This window comes from Camelus bactrianus, chromosome 17 (genome assembly GCF_048773025.1).
Source record: "Camelus bactrianus isolate YW-2024 breed Bactrian camel chromosome 17, ASM4877302v1, whole genome shotgun sequence".
In the NCBI taxonomy this organism is placed as follows: domain Eukaryota; kingdom Metazoa; phylum Chordata; class Mammalia; order Artiodactyla; family Camelidae; genus Camelus; species Camelus bactrianus.
This window is the reverse complement of record NC_133555.1, coordinates 13,532,516-13,558,420: the sequence shown is the minus strand read 5'-3', so window position 1 is coordinate 13,558,420 and position 25,905 is coordinate 13,532,516. Positions and strand designations below refer to the sequence as shown.

At 39.7% G+C, this 25,905-nt stretch overlaps 1 protein-coding gene across 16 annotated transcripts in view; it reads left to right on the top strand.

Annotated features, from left to right (window-relative positions):
• The first annotated feature begins 5,494 nt into the window (after positions 1 to 5,494).
• The window catches only part of CHL1 (cell adhesion molecule L1 like), a 183,920-nt gene continuing 163,509 nt past the window's right edge, over positions 5,495 to 25,905 (top strand). For 5 of the 16 annotated variants that reach the window (XM_010970584.3, XM_045507066.2, XM_045507057.2 and 2 more), the window contains exon 1: positions 5,606 to 5,742. The gene's annotated coding sequence lies outside the window, so the exon portion shown is untranslated. Of the gene's footprint in view, positions 5,743 to 6,005; positions 6,075 to 6,569; positions 6,850 to 24,764; positions 24,976 to 25,905 lie in introns of those variants that run through there. The other 11 variants (XM_010970585.3, XM_045507061.2, XM_074344454.1 and 8 more) reach the window with 7 other exon arrangements.

Here is a 25,905-nt window from a genome sequence, read left to right as displayed (position 1 = left end):
AAAAATGTTTCACATTTACATTAGAATAGATGGACTGAGCTCTAGGAAAAGGAATACGAGCCAATAAATTTTTCCTGTTTGGAGCAAACACTCTATGTGAACAGTATAAAGGTTGTGTAAAACTCATGCCTACTTATGTGCCCGTAAATGCTTTAGTGTGAGCTGGCAAAAAACTACCTGAGTGAGAAACACAAAGGATATAGCAGAAGATAGAGGAGTTAATGCCTATAGGTTAAGGCATATCTTTTTTGTCACTACAAACAGGACATTCAGATCCCTTATTGAGGCTTATTGTACTGTAGCCTGGAGTTTTGAATGCAATATTGGGTTTCTCCATTTATCATATTCTGAAAAAACAACATGAATAAATAGATTGATAAGTCTCATTTAACCCCTGAAAGAAAATAAATCTAATGTAATGCCTGTAAATAATTGAGTTATGGTTGGTGTTAACACAGTATATCACATGCTAGCAATTTGTGATTTAAATGCACGCCTGCCAATTAATTTGTTTATTTTGCAGGAAAAAGTCAATTGACACCATGAATTATGGTCCTTAATACTGCATAGAGAGGACTAATTAGTCCATGGCTCTTTTTAGGACAACTAAAAATATGCCTCCAAAGAATGTACCATAATTTAAAAAAATAATAAAGTCACCACATGTCTAGATCTATGCCAGACTTTAAGAATGCCTTAAAATGAGGATGACAAATACTTACAGCACATGAGAATCATTTCTTATACAATATCAATGACAGGCATCATTAATAGATCATTTTGTCCTTTCCTGTTGAACTCAGATACGAGGTTGGAATCCCTTTGACACAGTATTTCGGAGTCACTACCAATCAGACGTGTGATCTCATGAAAGGAAGACTTTTTTGCCACGCACATTCCTTTTACTGACAACCTATCCCCAGAGAATAACCTTACTTAGGCATTTATAATGAATACAAAATGATTTTAAGCACAAGAAACCAGTAACTAATGCAAACTATTTTATGTAAAATTTTTTTCCACTCACCTAGCTACAGACTCAAGGTGTACACCAGTTTCAACTTTCAATAAGCAATGGACTTTCAATGGACCTAGGTCTTCAAATAAGAATGTCAAGTATCTGTCTCTCTTCTTTTTCCTGTGGTGCCTTCATTCTCAGGCATCCTCTTTCTAAGTGTTGATAAGAAGCAGCCAGCTTCTTCTAGCTTACATCATGCCTGCTGAGTCATCCTCAGTGTTTATCCCAATCACTAAAGCATAAGTCCATGGTAGTTCTCTCATTAATGCCTTTTAAGTCTGATAGCTTTCATTGCTTCAAACACCATTGACAGAGGAATAGAAAATATTGGTTGATCATGCCTGTGTCACCTGGACCAGAGGTAGATAGGAAGCTGTGGCTGTAGCATCAACTCAGCCATCTAAACACAGGGGATGTTATTCCCTAGAGTTGGTTAACTGATGAATGCAGATAAACTCTGGGCAAACAAACAAACAAAAAAGCAGCTACCCAATGTATCCTCCATTCTTATTTCATTTTATTATTTCACTATATTATTCTGAAATTGTTTAGATAAGAGAGATCACCATTGTATTAGTTAGGTTAGGAGAAAGGCTAAACAGTTATAATAGAGACCCCGAAAGACACTCGCTCAAAGAAGAGAGAAAGTCAGTTCATAGTAGTAAGTGGGTTCTGATCTAGAATCATCCAAGAACTCAGGCTAATGAGTCATCCTCACCCATCCACAACCTAAGACTTTTACCAGTGCGGGCTAGCTGGAAGGGAAAAGAAGAGTGAATCTAGATTATCTTTAAGTAGATGATCCAGAAGTTGCCAACTACATTTTTCTTCATGTCCCTTTGGTGAGAATCTAGCTTTGGCTTCAAACTTCGTCACAAAGGAAACTGGGAAATATAGTCTTTTGGTAGGTGGCCATGTGCCCAGGAAGAGGAAAAAAACAAAACAAAACAAAACCAGATTTGGGGGGGATGGGGCAGGGGGAGGAAGGGGAGCAAACAACATCCTGTCACAAGCTCTTATGTTAAGGAGACCCACTAGTTCTCTCTTTTCTCTCCAACATGTTTCCTTCTTCCTGACAGTGGTAAATCTATTGTCCTAAATCAATTGGACACCAATGTGAATTCATCCTATAACTCAGTTCACAAGTCTTTGAGATGAGACTCGGTTGCCTAGGACTTTGGAGTAAATCACTAATAGGAGAGTAAGCTCGTTGGGAGTTGGGCATTTCTGATTGGAGGACAGGAAATTTTTCTGATCTCCACAAGTAATCAACAAATGCCTTAAGGCATGAGATGTGATAAAATATAAGCCTTATCTTAGCTATGCAAATATAAGTTTATTAACGGCCTTAAAATTACCTAGCCCTTTTGAAATCCAGCGAAAGTGTCTGGTTCCATGACCTCCTAAGACTGAATCATATATATTAATGATCCACAGCATGAAATGCAAGTTTTCACCTTTTTTGTTTGTTCCAGAATTATCACCCTTTGATTTTTGATAACATGTCCTTTTGTTCTCACATTAAAAGACAAGTTAAAGGAGTATCGACTCTGTCATGTTAACTCCTCAGAGTTAATATGGTCCTCTTTAGCTTTATTAGTGTCTAAGCTGAAGGTGGCTGCTTTGTACTGCCAAGGTTGCCTTTGAGGGTTTATCCCTCAGTGGAACATCCTGCTTTCCTTTATTACAGCAGTTGGCCAGAAAAACCTCTGTAGATCTGTGACTGTTCTGAACTGCTAGACTGAAATGCCATTTCCAAAACTGCAGCTCTTCTGCTAAACAATTTTTCTAGGAATGATGCCATATCACTAGCTACTCAGCTTTGCCAAAAGGCAATATTCCTCCAATGGCCATACTCTGGGAATGATACCAAATGATGGTTCAAGCCGGGGGTAGGTAGTAAATCAGCAGTAAAAGCTGAAAAATACCCTGGCTTTTCATACCTTTTCTCTTTTTTCCAGATGACTGGCCTATCTCTCTCACCTTCTGCTTCTATCCATGAAAGAACCTTTTTTTCTCCCCTTCATTTGTGGTTTGATAGTTGAATTTTTATTTTACATGGCCTTTCTCAATTTGAGAGAGAAATTCACACCTTTCAAGGCTAATGCAATTAAATTTTCGCGTGATACAAGAACCTAGTCTTTCTCCAGCACCCACATGTAAAGGTGTGATGCCTGATAGATTAGGACTTTTTGTTGAGTGGGAAACGGGCTGAATAAAGTGTCAGACAGCAGAAGAATGGGAGCCAAGAAAGGGTTTCAAAGCAGCAGCAGAAGGTATCTTCAGCAAACATCCACTCTGGCTGAAAGCTGCCTTCTGGTCCCAGGTTTCAGTCTTCCTAGAAGCTGACGCAGTGGAGCTGTAAATTTCTTGGGGGCATGGAAGCCTAGATTGGTTGCCTTCCCTTGAACATGTTAAAAATATGAATTTATACTTGGAGGTAACAGCTATGAGGTGTTTCTTGGATGTGGAAGTTTAAGTCATCTGTCTCCATTTTGCATTCCTTTAAAAAGACTTCCTTTAGCTGGTTAAAAGACTTCCTTTCAAATACTGTTTTCTTTTCTTCTTGGTGAATCTTTTGCCTCCCTCCTTCCCTCCTTTTCTTCCTTCCTTTTTCCTTACCTACCTTATACCTCTATCCCCTCACTGCTTTCTTAAAATGCAGTTGCCTGGGGTAAAGTCTATTGTGTATTTGCTGACTTAATGGCTGTCCGTGGTAAGCCACACGTTTACTATTTGACTATTTCTTCATTTATATGCAGTGTCAGAGGCTCAGAAGTATGTTATTTCTCTTCAAGAAAAACCCTTATTTAGGAACTGACACTTCATCTTCTTGTTTCTGGTATTATGCCTTGGTGCTCTCTGATATATCTTTGGGTAGCTGATTTCAAAAGAAGCTCCTCGCCTTGCCTGTTGAGTTGTCTACTGTACTAACTCTAGCACCTAGAACAATGACTTCTAAATAGTAGGTGCTCAATAAACATTTGTTTTTAAAGTAATGATCCAAATGTCAATCAAACACATCACAGAGAGAAGAAGAACAGTATGCTTGAGGGCTCTGTTGATTTGGCCAGGATGGAGTTCTGAGTCTTTTGCTCAGCAGATGTTCACCCAGAAGGTGGTAAACTCCTGAGATCACAACTTGGCTTTGTGTCTCCTTGACCTTGGAAATGTTTTCCTACAGACACAGTATTTTCCCTGTTGGAATTTTATTCAATATTCTATCTTTGTTTCCACTTTAGAAAACATGCCACATGAATAATGATGCCTTGGGCAAAGAAATTACTCTAGCAGTTCAATTTAAACTCAGGACAAATCCTGCCCTCACTTGCATTTGTAATTTGCAACGCAGTCAGTAAGAACCATGCCCACACATGAACTGACAGAATTGGGGCTCTAAGGTTAGCAATTATTAAAATTTAAAAGTCCATTTATTCATTTTCAAAATATTTTATTCAGTTGCTTCTGAAGCAGAATCTTGAGTTGCCTGCCCTCTTGCTGCTCACTATAGTGGCATCCAGCTCTGAGGGTAGCTCATAGCTCTAAATGTCCTCATTGTTCAATGCACTAGAGGAGAACAAAACCAGACTGTAAGGTCACTCTCACTGCCCTACTAGAGTAAAAATTAGAAGTCAATGATTCTCTTACCATCAAAGAGAACTTAAATTCAACAGGATTTTTTTTAAAAGTAGTATTATGTGAAAATTTTGGAACAAAAGGATCATAGTGGGGGGAAAAATGAAAGAGGTATATAAATTACTTATACTGCAAAAGCCTTAGTGTCCCTAGATTAATTTTGGAATCCTAAAATAAAATTTGCATTTTTGGGTGGAATTGATAATCAGAAATAGCCTTTTGCAGTGAAAATAGGTATACAGGGCTTTCTTCTACTTTATAATACTGAATTCATACATAATAAGAAAAAAGTTAGGGAATAATATGGTAAAATTATAGACCATAAGTATTAGGACATTTTTTTTAAATGGTAACAGAAGAAAGTGCCTGAATTTATGTATGCAATAATTTGGCAGCTTATGGCAGTAGCATCACTTGTAAATTAAATTGCAAGCCCCATCACGCCTCTAAATGAGGAAGGAAAGCAAAAATATTTTTAATAGGTTAATGGCACCACACCCCTCCAATATGCAGCACTGGGAGAAAACCAGACTGGCGACCCATGTCTAGAGTATGTACTGAGTGGAACTATCGGGAAGGGGAGGGGTTTCTTTAAAATTTCTTTTTTTTTTTTTAAGATAAAAGGGGCAGCGATCCTACCTCCCTTGACCATAGATGTGGAAAATGGCGAGCAAAGTCTGGGCTTCCTCCCTTCCTTTTTCACCGTAAAATAAAAGTCTTAAGCCGTAACTCTCCTAGTCCCATGGGAGTGTGCAGAGGGAGGGAAAATAAGCGGCGTGGGTGAGGGGTGGCTGAGCAGAACCGACGGAGAGAGAGGCGCGAGCCCGCCTCTGCCCGGAGGGCGTGGATCCGAGAGCAAGCCAGAACAGGTCCCGCGTTCTCGCGGCCACTGGCAGCGGCGGGAGGGGCCCGGCGGCATCTCCGCGGGCAGACCCGCGTGCAGATCAGCTGGGAGCGGCCGGCAGCAAACTCCGGTGGATCCACCCGGAGCTGCGGCACCCCGCAGGTCCCTCTCCGGCTCCAAGCCTGCGTGGGGAAGTTTCCCCGAGGGAAGGTACCGAACGGATCTGGTACAGGAAGCGACTCAGGTATGTCAGGGGTGAGTGGGTGTCAATTCGTGTCTCTCTTGTTAGTCCTGGGGCCTCTCCCAACTCTGAGCAAGACGGAACGAGGATTAAGGGGTTGCTCCTGGGAGGAAGGGGGTCAACCCACTGTGGGTTGGGGATGGCGCACAATCTGGGTTCCATCCGTGCCCAGAGTAGAATGGTCAGAGGTCCCTCAGCTCTAAACCGTGAGGAGACACCCCCCCTTTCCCAGCCCCGCCCCCTGGTGGCTGAGGCTGAATTCGTCTCCGGTCAGTCGGACAGAGTAAACGGGGTGCTCGAATCCTCCAGCTCCCATGTTATCCGCCTGGTCACGGGTAGGTTGACCTCTTGTCTTTCCTCCAACCCCCCTCACCCGCACTTCTCCCTATCCTTTGGAGGAGATTCCAGCCCTCTCTCGAGTGGGTGTGAGGTCCAGCTGGGTTTGGGGTCAGTCCTGGCTTCACTCCTCCTTGACTCAGACCACCTCTTGGGTCCCAGGGCTCAGATCTCTTCCAGAACCACGGTCCCCCTGTCTTGCTCCCACTCCCAGGGGAGGATTCCAGATCCCGGGGGTTCGGTACACGCCGCCAGCTTGAAGAGGGAGATCTGTGGATTGCGGGGTTGGGTACGGAAAAATCGGGAAGGTTAGGAGCTCTACCTCCCCGGACCACCGATGGGGCCAGAGGGCAGGCCAGGGGCGTGGTTGCCATGGCTCCCTGGTAGCCGAGCTGGGGGAGCTAGAGATGCCAGTCACGGATGGTCCATTCTTCCTCTTTGTGCCTCTCTCTCTCTCTCTCTCTCTCTTTTTTTCTTTTTGAGTGAGAGTGTGCGTGGGGAGGGAGCAGGGAGAAAGTGATTAATTTGGAGAGCAGGGATTGGAGCTGGGAGGCTGGGGGACGCCAGCCCGTTCATTCCCTCTCCTCTTGCTCGCTGCGAGCCTCACTTTCTCAGTCAGGGGCAGGGCTCAGGAATTCCTGCGGAAAACCGGGGGGCTGAAGAAGCCGCAGCCGCGCTGGTCCAGGTACCCACGCCCGGAGCCGGGCCCCGGAGCAAGCGCTGGGTGGTTGGTCCGGCTGTCAGCGGGAAGGCGAGCAGGGCAAGGGGAGAGAGGTGAGCGACTGAAGGCTAGTGTGTAGTGGCACAGTAGGGCGGAGTGGCAGGGAGGGAGACGCCGGGTTCAAACCTACGCGAGGGGCTCCGAGTCTCAGCCCCGCCTGCGGGAGTTACCGTGGAGCCCCCAGGGCCGTCAAGCAGGGGCCGGGCACGCGCGTGCGCGATGGCACGCTCACGGGACGCCCGTGGTGGTGGTGGGGGGCATTTGCGCGTGCGCGCGGATGTGGGCACCTGGTGAGCCACCTGGGTTCAGCCAAGTCAGAGGCTCTCGCTGTGCGCACGTGGGTTCAGTTCTATCTCCACATATCTGAAACGTGTGAGTTTGGACGAGCCATTTAACTGTGCCGGGCCTCAGTTACCCCCTTTAGATAATAGGGCTAATATGAGTACGTTCCTTTTAGGGTATCTGAGCGACTGGAATGAGATAATCCAAGTAGATAGTTTAGCTCAGTGTCTGATGGAAAATAAAGACAAAAGTTATGGTTGCTGACAGTGTTACTATTATTATTAGTTAATCCTCAGTTAGATATAGCATGTTCTCATTTCTCTGCATTTGTGTTGAAGGCAAAATACTGATTTTGGAGACTATCAATTAATATTAATATTACTGCCTAGTGCAACTCCTAGAAAGCTCTGGATTACAATAGATTGGAAGATGTAAACTGACCAGCTGTTGGTCAAGTTGGCTTGCCAGTATATTGATGAAGAAGGAAGCTTAAAAAAGTATTTGGGGAAACTTTTAGGGACAAGGGGGAAAAAAAGCATTTAAGGGCTTGGCTTTGTGTGTAAGAGTATTTCCTCTTTCACCTGCTAATGTTGCAGTTGGTTTTGTCTTTAATTTCAGTCTTTTGGATATGGGCTACCTTGTAGCTTTCGTGATTTAATTTTGTTCCAGGGTCTAGTGTATAACTGGGCTTTCCACCTTATGGTCTTCAGTGCTGCAATGGATTTACCACCAGTAATGGCAAAGCATAGTGTATAATCATTCCTCCCAAGCTCCTGAATATTGTCAGTGAATAAATGGAGACAAATAGTTATTTCTGGGCAGGTGTGAGTACTGGCTAGGGCAGTTCATTAAAATCTCTTTTCCATCATGTTTGTATTCACTTCACTGAGGAAGTGTGGACTGTGATGACTAATCTATTATTCCAGATTGCTTTCTGTTTCATTTATACTTTTGGGCCCTTCCCTTTGAAGAAAAGGCTACAGATGTTTATTACTACTCTTGGTCCCACTTATCTGATGATGGGCAAACTATACTCTCTATGGACCTAATCGCGGGTCTGACAGGATTTGATATTGCACATAATGCATTTATTACCTTTAAGGTAATTCCTCTCATTAAATTAAATTCATTTTAAAAATCATTTGCTTATTAAAAAATTGGCATGTCTTGATGGATCTGAAGCAAGTGAAACCAGACACATGTCACCATCACAAAGCTCCTTACTTTTACAAAATAGACCATACCTTGGAAAATAATTTGCTGGATAGGAGCTTTATTTTTATAGTTAACTTCTGAAAGAGGAATCTGACCCAAAATTGCTTTGTTGAAATAATTTAGCCCGACTCATTTTTATGGAGAACTATTAATAAGTGTAATGATTTAAGACTGATTTAAGATTCTACTAGTTTTTATCTCATAAAAGAAAATTAAGTAATAGAGGGGGCTAATGGCATCAGATTTGAACAAATGAGTGTCAGGAAGCCCTCTGAATATCCATTCAGATAGGAGACTATTGCTTCAAGTTTGACTTTTGCATGACAACCAGCCACCCCCCTTCTTCACAGTGAATATGTCATCTTTAAAAGGTACCTTGAGGAATTAGTGTGACAGCTTGCCTGAAATTCATGTGATCATTTACATATTCTTTCCCAGGAGCATTGGCATTAAATGTTTCATTTATTGGAAATTATTTTGCCCTTTGATTTATGACAGCCAGCAGTGCCAATAGAGTCTAGTGCATTTTAGAAACAAAAATTTAGCTTTGCACTATTTTATATTTTCCCTGGAAATCTAAGTACTCATGCACCTGGAAAGCTTAAGTTAGGCTGAAGACAAAGGGTTATAGTAAAAAAAAATGACAGATCTGGAAATGTTGAGTCTTGAATTTGGGGAGATAATTGACATGCAAAGGTATAATCTAGAGGACCAATTTGTCTCCATACTAAGGCTGTTTTCAATGATGTACTGTATTATCTGATTCAATCAGTGTTCCTTGTTATTTTTTTCAAACTGAGACTGAGAATAGTATATTTTCAATTATGAACATTTTGATTACAGCTTCATTCTAACTAATTCAGTCTGAAGAGAATGCAATTATTATGGTGATTTACATACAATATGCTAAGTTAACAAAGCTAATGAGTGAAAGCATAATATTCTTTCTATTCATTCCTGAAAAATATTATGCTAAACATTCTTTCAAAGAAAAAGATTACATTATTCACCAGCATTTTATGCCTACCTACAAGTAGGATTGGCATTGAGCCATTTTCTCTTCTATTAAAGTGAAATCTCTCACCTTTTGGCGATCACATGCCTCTCTCCATCAGGGGATAGTGGTGGGGGGAGGGCTGGGAATGGAAACAATTCTCCATTTAATTAGATATGGTGCTTTCTTCTTTCTCTGTATCGTTATTGGAGGAAAGATTCTGTATTTTCTAATTTTGGAGGCTGGTTAACACCTTAAACATTACTAATTACTGCAGTTTATTTTATGTGTGTCGCAATAGTGTAGTTAGTTAATTATAGCTTTCTCATTAGCACCATGTAGAGAATAATGAATTAACACATCCCTTTGATCAAAAGAACATCTAAGTTTATCTGCTGAGAATAAAAGTGTTATTGTGTTACCCAAAGTCACTATAATTTTCCCAAGAAACAAATTGGTTGGAATTCTCTAGCACTGGGATAAGAAGCTTGATGAATGAGGGAGTAGAGCAGCAGTTGCTTGGCAACCTGACATTTATTCTGCAATTTCTTCTGGTATATTTATCCAGTAAACTAGAAAATTCTGTTTTGTTAACGAATGGTTTTAGTCAGTGCACAAATAGACCATAACTAATTGAGATTTTATGTATTGTGGATAAAAAATGATCCTGCTCACCTTCCCATTGTGTTTAGATAACAAAAATTCAAAGAGAAAACATTCTGTTTTCAGTTGTTTAAAAAATTTCTGCAAAAAAGTTTAATCTTCACATGAGTTTATTACTACCAAAAGATTGCAACTTCTTTATCTTTTTGGAAGCCAGATTATTGAGGGGGTGTGTGTGTGTATGGTGTGTTAAAATTGTATGTGTACACAATTTTTCAGTGAGAATCAGGAATAAAGTTTGATCTGTGAATTCTTCAAAAATCATGATTTGCTGGTTGACATGATAATTTGGTAAATTTAGGGAGACATAACCATTCAATTCAAATGAGACTGGGAGACGATGGTAAGGATACTGTGCAGAATGTTAAATAAATAAATGCACTCTGTTCTTTGGCCAAGGTTTCTTCTCCTGGTGGTCTTATCACATTCTCTCTTCTGTTGTTAGGGTGCATCTCATTCCGCCTGTAGTTGTGAAATAGAAGCTTAGCAAAACAAGCCATTGCCCCTCTTCCAGTCCACCTCTCCCTAACTCCAGGGACTACAATATACCATTTTCCTCGTCAGCCTGTGAATTTTAGTGTGCATCAGAATTCCCTTTTCAGATGGTGAAATCCTTGAGGGCACATGCTTCACTTTACGCATCTCCTAAACCCTGCAGATTCTGTCACAGTGGGAAGCAAACTGGTATGGTGCTTAAATGCCCTGGCTGGCAGAGTCAGCCTGCCAGGTTTCAGAATCTAATTCTGCTAACCCCCCAATGTGTGGCCCTGGCTCAGTCATTTTACCTGCCTAAGAGTGAGTTCATCTATGGAAATGAGGGGTAATACCCATGCCCAGCTCATATGTTATTGTGACTGTTATATGGGGCAATCTGTATAGACAGCTTAGTAGAACTTATTAAGCAACAGATTCTGGCTTTTGATTATAGTAATTATTATCCTTCTTTTCCATGTTCAGTGTATGAATGGATAAAAGGTTAGACACGAGTCTGTGTCTATGTTTATATGTGTGAACTTATATTTTTATTATTATAATTATGGAACATTGTTGATAGCTATATCAGTTATACACATATATACTGATAGTGATTATTTCACATATTGGAAAGATCCTGGGTGGTCGTCCTCAGGCTTGGCTGAAATGAGAATCACCTGGAAAGCTTTTTTTTTAAACTGCCAACCCAGATCTGTTCAATCAGAATCCCTGGAGGTGGTGACCAGGCATGTGGACTTCTGCAAGTTTCCAGTGAGATTGTAATGCCGGGGTTGAGAACCACTGCCTTAGGTTTGGGTAGGTCTTCTACAAGATCATGTTGACCTGAGGCATTGACTCACAGTTACCCAGCTGTCAGAAAATATGGTTGGAAAATAAAAAAAGCTTGGAAAATAAAAAAAGCTTTGACAAACCTGAGGTTTTTCTTTCTAATCCCTTTGGTTAAGACAGCACTTTATTCTCGGAAGCACTCAAATGTGCTTTTCATTTACTGTGTATTATTTCATTTTTCAGCCAAATGTCTCAGTGAAGATGGTAAGAAAAATTCATTATCCTGATTTTGTGGATGAATGGAGAGAACTGTACAGAAATTAAATGATTTGATCAGATTCATACATTTAGAACAGACCCAGATATCAAGATTCCTGTGACTTTTGAGTTCTCAGTGTTTCTCCGCTGTTGCCTTGAGATTTAAAATGAGGGAGGGAGGTTATTGTTTCTGGACTAAGTAATTGTGTAGGAAGGAGCTGTATAGATAAGAATTTCTACCTTTCTTGTTATAATTCTCCATTATAAAGAAAAGCAGATTTTTTTTTTTTTAAAAGAAGAGGTGCTGTAGTCTATTTAAGATCTAACCCTATGTCCCTTGGACTGAACTCAGCCTACATATGTGTTTTTTTGGCCCAAGGAGTATTTAAGAAATATTTAAGTCAATATTTAGAAACTAGACATTTCACATAAAAATTCCTGTTCTGACTTATCTTGAAAAGTGGATATTCTTGTAGTATTGGACCTGAATACACAGGTGGCAGAGTACTGTTGGCTGGAGCTGGGTAGCGTGACCCCTTGGCAGTCTTCAAGGACCCAGAGTTTTTCCATTTCTCTGGGTAAAACCTGGCCTCAACTTGTTTTCACTTTGCTTTTTTTCTTACATGTAAGTGGTACTCAAATGTGGCAATTGAAGCGACTTTAAAGAAGGGACCACACCTTTTGGGACAGGGTTGAGGGGAACCAACCAGGGCTGCTGATGCATGCACCCCTGGGGCTGTTACTGCCCCTAGTCTAGTGGGCCAGCAGGAGAGGGAAGTTTCTGAAAGAAGTTACTATGAGAACAGGAGCTCTGGGGAAGGCTGCCAGACAGGACCTGTGGCTTCGGAAGAGAAACATAGTCACTGTCAAGTCACAAGACACTGGTGTCTTCCTGCCCCAAGAGCTCCTGTTCCTTCCTCAGAGTGGCTGAACTGACCAGACATCAGAGGACAGGGAACCTGGTCCAAGAGGTCTGCTGAAGTTGGTTCCCTCTGCTTAGACCAGGATGGAGTGAGTGGAGAAGAGATTTGCCTCTGGTAGGTTAATGAAGAATATCCAGCACACCCGGAAGTTTTCAAGTTTATGGAATGTGGATAACGGGGAAGAAGAAAGCTCAAATTGCCAAAAGCAGGACAAAATGGAGAATCATTAAATTTGCATTCAGGGCCATCTTCTCTCATTTTCCTTTGTCATTCCTTTCTCTACTCCTTTTTCCTCGCTCAGGTGGGCATGCTCATGGCCAGAGGGGGTTTCAGTTGCAACCTAAACGTCAACACATTTATCCATTCCTTACATTATCTCTGCTTTCCAAGATGAGAGCTGTGCAGCAGAGACAAAAATGCAAAAGATGCATTCTAGCTTCTATGGTAACAGGTTTGCATTTTTAGCAGAGTTTCCTCCCTGACAAACGCTTTTGCTGTAAGTGGTGATTTTAACTCTAGGGATTGCCGGTGTCATGACCAGGAAGTGGAGAATAATATTCTGGCAGCCTAAAGTCACTCTAACCTGGACGTTTGGCTCTCTGGAGGGGCATACCTCTTTGTCATAGTGATATCAGGGTGAAGAGGAAGGGGAAATAGATCAGGGATGCATTGGTAGCATCCTGATATGAGAAATGTTTCCTTGGACTAAGAGATATATTCTCTAGTATAATAGAATGTAAGTGAGTAAGAAGAATGTGGAGATTTTTGATGATTTGATGCTAATAGGATTTATTGTGAATTCAGTTTGTTACTGCATTGAAGACCTTCACTAAAGAATGCAATGTGACAGAATATCAGCTTACAATGAAATGTCTTACGTATTGAAGTGTTCAAAGGAAGTAACACATCTCATGTGCAAAGGTTCAAGGGGAAGAGAAGTACTGACCTTTTCTGAAACTCTTGACACTTGAAACTGCATTTCCGTCCATTCAGAAGATTAGTTCTGAAGATTTCTATTTAAAAAAAATCATAATGTCTTGCGTTATTTGAGTGCTTTAAGCTTTTTAGAGAATTTTCCCATATCTTCTCATTTGACTTTTTCAACAACATGGCAGACGAAAAGTGACAGGTTGTTAGCTCATTTTATAGAGGAAAAGAACTGAAGCAAGGCCCAATAGTGGGCTCGGCAATGGTGAAACCAGAATTAAAGTGCAGGCATCCTGATGTGTAACCCAGTTCATAATCCACTCTTTAGATCCAGCCTTTCAGTTTCCTTATTTGAAAGGAAAGAGAAATGTTATATAACTGATGATGAAACTTTTGTTCTCTTTTAAAAGCAAATTCAGAGTTTATGTGTAAGCTGAGGGATGCAATGAGTCTAGGGGAAATACTGAAAACTTTCATAGTTATATTTCCAAGGTTTAACATAGCCAAGCCCAAAGACAAGAAGATTAGATTTTTTTCATAGCTTCCTAACTCCACCACAAATTGATTGATTGACTGTGTGTCTTACGAGATACTGACAGTGACCAATCATTTAAAAAGCTTTTCTTTAATAACTGCATTATGCTGGAGACAGGACTAAGGCTGTGCCAGACAGATACTTAAATAGCTATCACTTATTATATGTTAATGATGTATTTTACAATCTCTGCATCACTGTTATTATAATACCCATGTAAACCTGGATGACACTTTAGACATCAGGGTGTCCTTGTCCAAGGTCACACAATATGGCTTGGAAGTGGCAGAGCTGGGACTCAAACTCGGAAGTATCTGATCACCAGTCCCAAGGTCTTATCTACTACACTAGGCTGCCACTGAGTCGACCAGACCCCCTTCAGTGCCCTGTCTTAATTCTGACTGCTGCAACAAAGCACCTTAGACTGAAAGGCTTATAAGTAACAGAAACTGATTTGTCATAGTTCTGGAGACTGGAAGCCCGAGATCAGGGTGCCAGCATGGTCCATTTCTTGAGGGAGCTGCCTTCTGGGCTGCAAACTACTGACCTCTCATTGTATCTTCAGCGTGCAAATGGCAGAAAAAGCACCAAAGAGTTCTCCAGGGCCCCTTTTATAAGGGTACTAAGCTCATTCATGAGAGCTCTACCTTCATGATCTAATTCCCCCGCCAAAGGCCACACCCTCAAATATTGTCACATTGGGATTAGGGTTTCAACATACAAATTTTGGGGGAGACACATTCAGTTCATTGCACACCCTTTGTCCATCAGGACACCCACCACCCTTATTATCTCAGGTAAAAATATGGAAAAGTAGATGGTAAGGTATTACAGGATAATGTATACTTACACCAGGAGTGTTGGCATTTAAAAAGAACACATAAAATTCTTAATGCAGAGATTCATTATGAGGCACTTCCATGTGGGCAGTATATTGGGAAAGGAGGACATTAGTGTTTTCTCCAAAATCCTGTGATTAAAAGCATTTGATGTCTGAGTCTTCCTGTAACAGATCGTGGGCACCAGCACATGCAGAGATCTACCTTCACCCTCCCCAAAGCTTCTGTTTGCCTTCATTACCATTTCTTATTTCTTGGCAAGAATGTTTCTGATGCTCTACAATATCAATATGCATGGATTTCCCTCACTTCTGGATATTATATGTAGCCAATTGCATTACATGGTTGGCATTTCTACAAAGGTGTATCTGCCACTCCAGATTAAGATAGAAATAGTTGGCAATGGCAGATGCCACATCCCAGCCTGACTGTTCTTGAAAATGACACCTATCATGATGATGATGGCACTGTCTTTATTAGCATCTGTCAGTTAAGATAAGGCTTTGGAGGAAAAAAAAGTCATTTCATTTTAGGCAGGTCAATATATTTGGGATTTTTGAGAGGTGTTCAGTTTTTTTGGTGTGTGGTATTAAGAAGCAAATGCTAATTTTTTTTAAATGTTTGAAATATAAGTAGCATTCTCAAACGCTGACTCCAAAAGACTCTTTTTTGTGCAAAGACTCTTTTTTGAGCAAAAATATGTTTGCTTTCTTTGTCTAGACAACAGGCCCCATTTCCTTGGACTGTATGGAATGGATTTGCTATAGAGCTTTTGTTTGACACATGCGTGCGTGCTTCTTAAGATTACAGCACTTTGCTTCTCAAGAAATACACTTATTTTGTGTTATAAATTCAGAGACTTTCTAAACTTGTTCTGTGCAGTGCATCTCATGACACAATGGATGGTTCATTCATTAAATTAAAGTGCTTAAGGCGTTATACAATGGCAAGAAATTGGAAACACTGCCCACAATGATAAGTAAGCAAAAATAATAATAATAATAATAATAATAATAATAATAATAATAATAATAATAATAATAATAATAATAATAATAATTTTAACAGCTATGGACTACACCAGAAGGAATAATAGATTATTTGGGTATGTTATTGTTCATTAATTTGAAACATATACTATTTTCTGAAAGGAAAATCTGAGTGAGTGGTTAAAAATAGAAAGCCAAAATAAAGGTGTTTAAATTTGACCTTGACCCTGTATTACATTGTAACCTCTAGCAAGTCTCAGTGGAGCTAGATTTCAAAGGGTCTCAAGAGACCTTTTCCCATGCATAAAAGTTTCTGCATGTAATTGACTTGGCCTGAATAGATTTTGAACACAACTGATTTGCTTGAAATAGTCAAAAGGACCAGCATTGAGCAATTCAGGTGCAACTCAGTGAGTCAAGTTCAAATAAATTGGGTTTGACCTTAATCACTAGCCCCTCAAAAAAGGGCTGGCAGTCATCAGAGTGAATGCCATCCAATTATGTATAAAAATTGATATGAGTTACTTGAATTGGAAATTGACCTCAACACACAAAACCTTTTGAAAACTTGGTGGCTACCTTCTATTTTCCCATTTCACCAGCTGTAAACTGAGGACAGAAACATTCACCTCTGCCTCCCAGTGGCAGTGGGAGGATTAATGAGCTAATATTTGTAAAGTGCTTTGAAGATAAAAGTGCCAGCTATTATTATTACTAATAAACCATTTTTCTCCAGTGTAATTTTGGACAGCAGCCATTAAAAACCCATTATGGTATTTAACAGTAAAACAATCTGCTACAGCCTAGTATTTACTGCCTCAGTCACCCATGCACTCCACTTCCTTTGCCCCTCCAAATTCTGAGTTGTTGAGGAAGGAAAGAAAGGTGTGTGTCATCATTTTCTAAGTTGATTTAAATAATGGGTTTAACAGACTGTATACTTATACTGGAGAGCCCTTTGATTGTCTCTGAAAGCTAGACTGTGTCCTTAATGGCAGGCTAATTTGTCTACACATTTGGTGTCCTAAGAAGGGAATGGAAGCGCAGTTCTAGGTTTTTATTCAACTGGATTGATATTGCCTGTACAGTGTTTGAAGACTGCATTCCAATATGCTTTTGGTTATTTAAATCTGGTTCCATAAATGAAACTAGATTATCTGGGTAGTTGTATGTGTGTATGTGCATGGGGTGGGCAGGAGGGTGTGCACTGTTCACAATTCATACTAAAACTGAAGTTGAAAACTGAAGTAATTATGCAGCTACTCCCTGTCTACAAATATTAAAAAATAAAATAGGAGTCCTTGAATCATATAATATAGTTTATTAATCTGTAAGTAATGTCTAGTGTTAAATCCTTTCAATCTCCATCTATTTTGATCTATGCAGATGTCATAAAATATTGAATGATACAGGATAGTGTAAATATTTCTCACTTATTGCCAAAACAATGCTCATTTTCCCCTTCCTGTTTTAGTACTGCAAATAAAAATAAACATATGAAATAAATCAATGACTATAATGATAACTATATTCATTTGGAGCTTACTCACCAGCTACCTCCAGTGTTTAAATCCTAGGCCGATATCTAAAAATTGAACAAGAGAGGCATCATAGCAACCTATATCTCATGTCTGCAAAATTCACCAAAATGTGAACATTTTATTATGGAAAAGCCTGCCTCATTCAATGACTACTACTCTTAAAATAGAACCATCCCAATAAGCATAATTTTCTGTTTTATTTTAGTGAATACCAGAGTATAAACTGCAAGTTAGAGCAGATGAAGGAAACACTGCAGATTCATTCACAGACAAAATAATTTAAAGCTCACATCTCTTCAGCAAGGGAGGAGGATAGAAAGACTAGGAAAAGGCAACTCAGAAATCCTGAGTATAACGATGGTCCTGAGTCATTAAGAAAATAGTTTAAAATGAATAAAAATAAATTTTCATATATCACCTATAAGGGTACAGATCATTTATCTGAAAATCATGTGAAACCCTCTTTCCTAGTGATCTAACCATTTGAGAATCTTGAATACAAATACAAAAGAGCAATAATAAAACCACCAGGCCTTTTAAAGGATGTCCTTCTAGAAGCAATACACTAGGAACTATCCAAGGTACTATTGTTTGCAGATAGGATTTTGTATCTCCCACTGCAAGTGAATCATGGTGTATTTTTGTATTACTGTCACTTAGGGAGACCATGCTTTGTAAATACTATCGCCATTCCATTGACTTCTAAGACTGAGTTCATGCTATTTTCATCATTTATTTTGTTGAATTGTGTATAGGGAATTCACCATATGGCTTAAAACTGTTTAAAACCTCAGTAGGTGTGGGTTTCGCATGTGAGATTCTGGGGGAAATACACAAGCTGCTTATTGTTTCAAAGAAAAGCACCTGGAATCCTATGTGAAGCTAAGAGAAGAAATGATAAAAAATGATTCAGAAATGTGACCACATAGCAATTTATGTAAAATGTGAAGGGACATTGTCCCGTTTATCTTTTGCTACATGGCAAACTAACCCAGAACTTAAACAAGTGAAAAACAACAGGCATTTTATGAAATTTCCTGATTTTGCGGGTCAGGAATTTAGGCTGGGCTGGGATGAGTGATTTCTTCAGCCCCACATGGTGACAACTGAGGTCCCCTGACGGTGGTCAGATGATGTCTAGGCTGGGCGGGTGGTCTCAGGTTGGCTTCACTTGCATGTCTGCTGCTTTGTCCAGGAGAGTTGAGCTCAGCTTGAGCCCTTCTTTCTCTTCATGTAGCCACATGGCCTCTTCACTGGTCTCTCCAACAGGTTGTTGGACTTCTTACATGATGGCTTAGGGCTCCAAGAGCTCAACTTCGAAGACTGTCATTTTTCTTAAAGGCTAGAGGAGCAGCCCTTCTACTGTAATCCACACCACCAAAGACCAGTCCAGATTCAAAGGGAGCACTCATCTAAGTACCTTGCTGGAGGGTTCTAGTAGACAGGATAGGAAGAAAGAAAAAAAAAAGTCATGCTAATAACAGAATTATCAAACCCACTGTGACACTATTTACTCAGTATATGATTGATTAAAAAGTGGAAGAAACTTGGAACAAGTAGAACCACTCTCTGTCCTAATGGGACACTCCATTCTCTTCCCCACTTCCTAGGTATCTTATGTCCAGGAAAACAGCCTTTGAGAAGGAAGCATGACATGAGGGTGAAGTTGGGCTCAATGGAAGCGCCTGTGGTTTTGTCTAAAAAGAGAGGCTAGAGCTGAGAGGAAGGGGTGAGGAGTTAGCTGAGAATACTTTTGGCTGAGGTTCTTGAGTGTCATGGGCTTTTCTGATGCTTTCTTCCTCTGATCCATTTACATTTATCTTTGGTCTTTTCTATTTACCTTGTAAGTGGTCTGGGCTTGGGAGAACCAGAAGTACATCCTAAGAGTCAGAAGGGTCAATGTGAAACCCAAATGCCAGGAATCAAGGAGGTGACTACTTAAAGGATTATACAAGTTACCAGGCTTGAGGAGGGAGAGAAAAGAGCTCTGTTTCCTTCTGTTTGTCCATTACAGCCACAAATGGAAAAGGACGCAGTCTTCTTGCCCCAAAATGATTATGCATTTGGCTACAGCCCTCCTTTACCTGTAACTTTCAGAATCATGACTGTGATGGAAAAGGCACTAATGGGTGGCAAGGACCAACGTCATTCTTATAGCTTCCTGAGCACAGAATGAGAAGCAGGTCAAGAATATACAGCAGGGGAGCTTTCTTGGGCTCCTTTACTTTCTCTTCAAATGCTGGCTGATCGTAGAAGAAGAACCATGACCACCATGCCTGATACAAGTTCAGTTTGTGTTCACATAATTCCTACTTTTCTCCTTTCTCAAATCCTCCCATTATATTCTTCCTTCTATAGCATGCCATTTTCTCTCATGCTATTTTTCTTATACCTCTGAATCCCACCCTTCTGATAAACACGAGTAGATGGTTTTCTCCTGAAGACTTGCCAAAAGCGCTCACAGAGTAGTGAACTATTTTTTCATATTTCAACAGTCATTTCAACGGGCAAAGCAATATACATAAACTTAAAATGCAGTGCTATGGTGAATTTAATTCTATACTAGAAATGCTGTAAATTGCCTTTGAATGGCAGGCACAATGCATCTATATCATTTAGTTTGATACTCATAACAATTAGCTCTTTAAGCAACTTAGCTATACATCCTGTTCAGGGAGTTAAGTGAACTCATACTTGTGAATGTGGAACTGGAACTTGGCTTGTCTGATTTTGACTTAAGTTATTTAAATGATACCAATCATTTGCTAATGATACAAAGTTTCCTTATTCTGAAAATGCAGGTTTTCTGAAGGGGTTTCATTTTTTACGATGATATAACCTAAAGCCTTATACATTTTAAATTCTGCTATCTTGGATTTCAGGAAAAAAATTGTAGGAAATGGCAGAAATTAGTGGTGGTAGTAAACTGAGGTTTCTGTAATGAGTTTGTATTAAAAAAAATGATTGGGACTACTGAAACACAAGGAATCCTAGGTTTCACCATATATATATATATATATATATATATACACACACACATATGTGTATATATATTTATGCATATATATATATATGTATATATATTATTTTTGGTATAACAAAACACATTTTTACTGTAGAAGAGAGTGTCTTTTCTCCCACCTTCCTTTAGAGATTTGCCCTTCTCTGTCTTCTCTACCCTTTCTCTACTTTTAAAAAAAACACAAAATCGGCTTCAGCTTTCTCCTTGACACACTGAGATTTATTTCTCAGGAGCCATTCTGGAAAATTCCTTGTTCAGTCTTCTAATCACTAGACCACTGCAACCTTCCTCTCACTGGAGTTCTGCCTTTTATTGTCGCCCTTCTTCACAAAGGCCTAAATGTCAATGTTAAAATCCCCTTTCTCGCTTGTCACTTTGACCATGGTGTCACTTACTTCCTGAAAATGTCCCCTGGCTCCCCACTGCTCTGGAGGCCAAGTAACTGTCACACTTGGTTTCTGTATTCAGCCAGACTCAGCCTTTGTGATTGTCCCCTACTCTCCTGTATCCTTAGAGACCCTCTCCCATTACTGAACAGATCGCTGCTCCTGTCTGTCTTCTCAGACAGGTTTCCTGCTGTCCTTTCTTCTTAAAATCACTGGTCACTCAATAATCTCCAATTCTCCAAGACTGTACTCACTGAAACTTAACCATCTTCACGATTTTCTCCTATCTTTCTACTGTCTACTATAATTTACTTAAATTTTTAACTGGCTCATTATAAAAACACATGACTTAAAATGGAGATTTTGTTTCACTGCTTTCGATGAATGCCAGTGGGAAATAACGAAAGGTAACTATAAACATTAATACAATGAAAACAACTCAAGTTCATTATATTCTAGCTACATGCTACAGCCTGCTCAGGTCTCTGAGCTTAATTTAAGTCCTGTACCCTCTTTATGAAATAGCAAGATTAGTAGTTAAAGTGCTGTTAATAATATACTAGGACCTACCTGGGACTTTAGCCTTTTTATAGTCAGAAGGATTAAAAGAGAAGGGACTTCACTTACATGAAAAGTGGCCCAAAGCCACTTCCTAAGGTCACCTCATTATCGAGAGTACTGCTTTAGGACATGCAGCACAACTCAAGAAGGGTGACAACAACCCTAAGAAAAATTCATCACAATCTTCTCTCTTTATTCTATTATGTTTCTGCATTTAATCATTAAGTGAAAATTTAGCAAGTTCTTGGTGGGTGGAAATCCCTGTGCTGGATGGACAGGTTCCAAGATGAATTAGACACATTTACTAGCTTGAAGATGCTTACAGTTACCACCAAATACATGTCTGTAAAATATTATTAATATGAGTATATATGCATTTTCTGGGGTCTGGCATTCATGAAATGTTACAATTGAAGAGCTGGGACATGTACACAAATAGGTATACTGCAAAATAAAGGATCGTAAGTGCCATTGGAATGTAGTGACAATGTGCGATCGAAATAGAGAAAGATTACTTCCAGCTTGTGCACTACTGGCAGGTATCGGGTAAGAGGCAGAACTTGAAAAGCAAAGAAATTCCATTGCAATTATGATTCCTCTGAAACAAAATAAATGTTCGAGCCCCATTTAATGAACATTTGATTTTTAGCAATGTTTATCACAGTGTAATCTAGTGCTATTTGAGAAAACCTTCTGCTGTGATAAAATGTGATATGAATACCTTTCTCAAGTTCTGTAAGGCCTTCCCATGTATTACAAAACACGGGGCCTAGAGAAAGCCAAACATAGTTGGAAGATGGGCACCTTCATAGCATCTGTGTTTAGGGAGCCATCCTGACGCCTGCTTGATTGACACAGAGGTTTGGGATATGGACATCCTGAGCCGTCACAGGGATGTTTGGAGCCAGTGACCATGTGAAGCGACTTTCAATTTTGACAGAGCCAAGAAAACTGTAGAAAAGCACAGCACTGTCCTTATTTTTCAATTGCATTAATTTTTCCTCTGTGTTTCAGAGTACTGCTATTTCTTTGTTCTCGAGTCTTTACTAGGACTTCATTCTTAGTCATGGAAGCTGAGATAATGCAAATAGGGCCATTCTGTGGTCAGTTTTCTAAACATAATATGCATGTGAAATGAAAAAAAGGGGGGAAGGTAATGATAAGGACTTAAGATATTAGGATCTGACTATGAAATATCAGGATTCTCTAAATTTGTTTATTATTTGTGTAATCTTACAAATTTAAGTTATTTCATTTTTTAAAAAAGGCACGAAAATGAATACCTACAGTATTGACTAGTAGTGGATGTTCTTGCTTCTGCTAGCTACTTGAATAATGCATCCTGTCTTTAAGTGCTGTGGATTTTCACTTATACCTAGAAATATACAAAAATCCAGAGTTCCATAGGAAAAATTGCTTCTGTTAGTGGAGTTTATAGAACAATAGTTAAAGTGATATAAAATACCCTAACTCTACCTTCTAAAGTCACTGCTTGCAAAGATTAATTATGTGCATCTTATAAGTAACAGTGATGGGGCATAATTTAGAGACTAAAAGTTGAGAATTTAAACATTTAGTGTACACAAACACACACAGTCACATATGTGTGTATAATTGCTCTTTTGCAAATTTAGAGAACCTCTCTTATGTTGAATTTACTCTCTTAGGCTATGCTTTCTTATAAAGCAGTCATCAGCAAAATGAAAAACCTCTTATAATTATCAGTGGATTTGCTTATACCACTGTATGTTTATTGAGGGCAAAAAGTGACATCTACTTCTTGGCCACATACTAGGTGATTAATTATAAAACTGTTCTGTGCATTGAAGCATCTCTCTCAAAAGCTTTACAACTTGACTTTGATGAAGGTATCATTGACATCTATTGAATGATTCAGTGGTGAAATTTATGTCTGGGTTTGCCATTTTATGATTTCTAATTTTTTTTTTTATTTTCAGCATTTCCATTCATTTTTTCATTTATTGGCTCCATGAATCAGTCGTGTATATCCAATTTGTCAACTGCCAGCCTAAACCTTTGAACATTGGTATAACGAATGTTCTGAGTTGGAATATGTGTCTTTGGAGATATTTTAAACCTAGGAATGTAGGATCTGAGACCTTGCTGCCAAAATATGTCAGCAAATGTAAACAAATATGATGTTTAAAAAATACTACTGTATTTTAGAGAGGGACTGCTAGTCAGACAATATTTAAAACCTGATGTCTAATGGTACAGCTTTATACTAAAGTACTGTGGGAGAAATAGTATTACTGGTATTTGAAGATTTGCCTCAGTGAGGGTAAAATATATGTTTGAGGGTGTGTGGCAAAATAATTCTAAATTTTTTTTTCTTTTTGATGCCCTATGATTTCAAATTTGACTAGGACAGTCAATATGACAATGGGGAAAATCCACCTTGCTTTTTGTGTTCTTTTTAATGGTGTCGGGAGAAGGAATAAAATGACTATTCTCTTTCGTAAAGCTAATGAGAGTTAATTCTGAAATAATATACTAGAGAAAGCTTTTATGAATGAAATAATGGCTTCTGAACCCTAGAGTAGTCAATGTATACCAGACTGTTTATTAAAAATAAAAGAGTGCTTACAGGTACCTTTAGTAATATGTGGCTTTATAAGAAGAATCTCAATTTTGTTTTTTCCACAAAGACTGTTAATTGCCCATGAGTATTGGCAATATATTCAGGAGACCTACTTCCTCCATAGGCAGGTGCCATTGACCACTCATGGAACGTTGCTACGTGTCACTTTAATACTGACCCAGGTGGACCATACCATTTGGGAAAGGGTTCCTAAATATGGCCATTCTTACCCAGCTAACTAGCATTTTTCCATCTTCTAGCATCTTCCCAGTTTGGCAGTGGTTTCTGGATGCCACACCCAGACTTACTTTCTTTAACAGCGTTTATTAATGAAAATGCCTTGATAGAGGCTTCGAAGCTAACACTGAATTCAGCGGCGCAGAAAGACTCCAAATCATAGTCTTTTTCTTTGTCAATGTTTTCACTAGGGCAATGGAAGATATTAAATCGCCTGGAATTCGTTATGTGCCATTTCAGCAACACTTTGAGCTCAATCTACTACAAGCTGCTTGTGCTGATTAGCTGTTTAAAAGTCTGCAGAGGAAGGGAAATTTTAATAGCCTGATTTTTTTTTCCCCTTCAGTCCTGTGTGCATCAGGGGAGGAATTACCTTCTGTGCAACTCCTGAATACTTTGGTCTGACCAAAGAAAGAGCTGGAAAAGAGCAATTCTAGAAAAAAATTTACCTACTGGGCTGTAGCTATGCTCCCGGATAGAAGACAGAGGAATTAGTGTCTTCAAGTGAAGTGTGTGTGTTTGTGTGTGTGTGGAGTCATTCATTCATTCTTCAGATATTTATTGAGCTGTTCATAAATCCCAGGCGCTGTGCTAAGTAAGCATTAAGATGAAGACAAATTCCCTGCCCTCCCAGAGTTTGCCATTACTGAGAATGTCAGCCAGTAAATGAGTAAACAAATAGAATCATTACAGGAAAGAAACAAAGGACTGTGATAGAGAAAAATGAGAGGAGGAACTTTCTTTATTTAGAAAGGGCTCTCTGAGAAAGTGACTTTCAAGCTGAGCCAGAAAGGGAAGAAGGCAAACAGGAAAGGAGCCAGGACAGCAGAGATCCAGGCAGAGGGGCACCGAGCGAGCGGAAAGGCAGTGCTGAATTTGGCGCCTGAAACTGACAGAAGGCTGGGACCTGGGGAGCAGTGAGCGTGGGAGAGCTTGGCACTGGTGAGTTTAGGGCAGATCATGGAAGGCCTTTTAGGTCATGGATGAGAATGTGGATTTTAAATGCCATAGAGGAACTTCAAAGGAATCCAGACAGTTAAACAACTTGATCTGATTTATGTTTGTTTGTTTGTTTGTTTTAAATCACCTTTGCTATTGTGTAAGCAGTAGATTGTGGTGGAGAGCAGGATCATTTGGTATTCCACGTGGGAGATGAGAACAACTTGGACTTGAACCAGGGTGTGATAAAGGGGATCTTGTAAGCGAGTCTATTTATTGTACTTCTAATAAGATGATATGGGTGGTTTGGGGGTTGTTGTAAGGAGTAATACACAGCCCCTGCAGGCAGGAAACCTACATAGGAAACAACCAAAGAATAGGAGTTGTGAGATGACAAGGTTTAAGGTATTTGTTTCCATGCTGCTTAGTAGCAGAGTGAGTTGGGTGAGCCCCAGGGGGCTCAGGGCTGAGGCGTGTGGCATTTAGTGAGCTCCTGGTCTGTACGAGGGCATACGCTTGCAGAAAGAACACATGTATCCTGCGCAGGGAGAAACTGCTCATTAATTCACACAGCAGTTTTAAGTCGAGTATAGAGGATGAAAGACATTTTCCATTCAATTATTGATCATAAGCATGATGTGTGTTGATTGAAATGGCAAGATAATTGTATCAAATAAAATTTAGGTTTCTTTTTCCCTTGCTGTCTGTTAATGTCTCATATTTAACTCTCCCCAAGTCAGTAGAGAACACATTACCTGCCTCTCCCTTTCCTAGGAGAGAACCATTTTACCATTTAGAGGTTTATGGAATAGAAAATAAATTACCATGACTTTAACCCAAATGCCTGTCCTATTTTTTGTCATGTATGTGTATACATGTCATATGCTGCTAAATGTGTTCTTTTTCTAGAAGGATTAAAGTTTAGGCTTTGGA